This window comes from Vicia villosa, unplaced genomic scaffold (assembly GCF_029867415.1).
Source record: "Vicia villosa cultivar HV-30 ecotype Madison, WI unplaced genomic scaffold, Vvil1.0 ctg.002501F_1_1, whole genome shotgun sequence".
NCBI lineage: Eukaryota > Viridiplantae > Streptophyta > Magnoliopsida > Fabales > Fabaceae > Vicia > Vicia villosa.
Genome location: NW_026705949.1, coordinates 325,793 through 328,523, shown reverse-complemented (window position 1 = coordinate 328,523; position 2,731 = coordinate 325,793).

The following is a 2,731-nucleotide window of genomic DNA, read 5'->3' as shown; positions in this document are numbered from 1 at the left end:
CATGCCACTCTCTGTCAAATGCGGGATTTTCTCCGACATCACTATGGTTCCTGCAAAATATGTTGCATAGATTCTCATGGATGTTTGACTGAGAGAAGAAATCTTCAAGTTTTGCTAGATGAAGGTACTATTCACATGTTCAGAAATAGGAATGAAGATGAAGTTAACAGGATAGGATGTTACCCGCATGAGCATTTAGTCTCAGATATCAACTCGGTAACACCTGAAGTTAACGTCATCGTTCCTCATTTCAACATGCTTGAGCGCATAGAGGTTACCTACAACAAACCAAGGTTTCATGTCGTTCCTTTGATCATTTGTGTAACACCCCTTTTATACCCCAAAATAAATAAGCATATAATCAGAGAATAAGCATGCATATAATTCAAAAGGGCGTCACATCGACGTTTTCAAAAACTAAAAGCTTTTAAAAACCGACAGCATTTATCCACAATATACGATACACCTGGTCATTCCAAATAACACTTAATTATTTAATTTCAATTCATACGGAATATGCATTCACAGCGGAAAATACTAAATACTCATGTATTTCATAAAATGATTCATGTCCCATACCATGATCATATCTCAATAGTCATCTCAACTTAAAATAAACCATAATCAGAATATTTGGCTTGAAAGCCTCTCAAACAACAATTAGCCAAATAACAAGTTCACAAGTTGTAACATAATACATAACCAAATAGAAACACGAGTTCAACACGCCTAGTCTACCCAGTGTTACATGACCAGAGCATCGACTCACTACCTAATCTCCAACAAACAAGGAAGAAAACTCCGGCTAAATCGCACGAGCTACTAAACTCCAGAACCTGCATGTCGCCAAACGAGGGCAACATTAAAATAGAAGGGTGAGAATACGAATCATTATGAAGAAGTATAATAAGATACAATGGTTAAATCAACAATTCAAGTAATTAATCACACTATGTATAACCATGTAGATGATAATAATCGATCTAATATTTCACATGTTATCAAGTATACAACAAGTATAAAGAGTATAATATTTCAACTCCAATATTATATTCTCAATTACGCACACAACCATAATTATCACCTATTCACACATTTAATCAAATATGTATTCAAACATCACTCATTTAGATTATCAAGCTCATACACATTTCACAACAACATCAACTTCACATATTCAATTAACGCATAATTCTAATGTGACTCAATGCAAGATATGTGACGCTATGCATGTGGTACCGAATTGTGAACCCAAAGTTTCACCGCCTCCCAATTCAATATCTAGAATCTAGGCCACGCTTCCGATCCGGACAAGACCAAAGCCCACCAAAATGTAAACATATAGTTTACCGCTTCCGATTCACTCTAGAATCTAAGCCTCGCTTTTGTTTCAAAGCAAACCACCTTTGTTTCAAGGCACACCATGACATGAATGTATGTACAATGTTAACAAACATATGCACTTAAGATCATCTCATCAATCTTAACTTATCGCATACCCATAATAATTCAACTCTATGAATTATATATCAAATTGTACACAACATTCACAACACATTGATATCAATCCACATAATAGAAACAATATTCAATTATGATTCACCAAAATACAATTAACACTAGCAAACCATACTATCTCATGTTAATTCATATCGTAACAAAATATAAGAGTACACTTCTAAACCAAGTATCAATTCATTAGTATTTGGTCAAAATACAATTACGGTTAAATTCTCAAGATACCATATTTTACCGATAAAACCGAATAATTGATCTAATTCCAAATTTATTCCAAACAATTAAACTTATTGAAATTAATTCAACTATAAGTTAAATCAACCAATTAATATTACACTATATTAATTTCAATTCACTTCTATTTCTATTCTATTTCCAGTTTCTAGCATTCTATTGCTCAAGACCATTTTTATTGAAAAGAATATCACGTTAGCTTTCTAACGCTTTGAACGGAAACTTGAACAGAGTTACGGTTCAAAAGATATTAATTGTTAAAGTTTCAACGAAAAAGCAAGCACCGACATCATACACTAACAACTCTAAACATGTCAAAATTATGCACAACAAATAAAAGTATGACTCTTAATAATTCAAAACAACTCTGACAACTTATTGTCAACTCTAACAACTCTATCGACAGCTCTAACAACTCTATTGACAATTCTATTAAATTGTTATAATTTATTTATAAAGAATATTTAAATAAAACACAATTTCGATCGATTCGTAAAATATCACAATTTCAACAAAATAACAACACCACGTTAATCTATAATTAAACTTAGTTACCACGTAAATTTTCATCAAATTCCGGACAACTAATTATACCGTTTAATTCAGCTATTTCGGCCAAACAGGATTGAAATAAGATAACATGGTACCTACTTTTTATCTTCATTTGCGCTACAGTAGAATAACAAGTGATACAATGCACCTACTCTCCATTTGCTTATTGTACCATTCTAATTTTACATAGATATAAGGTATTCATGAGTTTCTAAACTGAGGCACCATTACTCACAATTGTTACCACTATGCTAACAGTATCACAATTTTTTGAAAATGATAACAAGCCTACGGTATACTATAATTATCCATACATACTATTACAAGTATCACAAGCACACCTAATCAAATCTCACAGTTAACATACATAACAGACATTTTTTTTATGCAATTACATACACATATACATACGTACAACATTACAAAC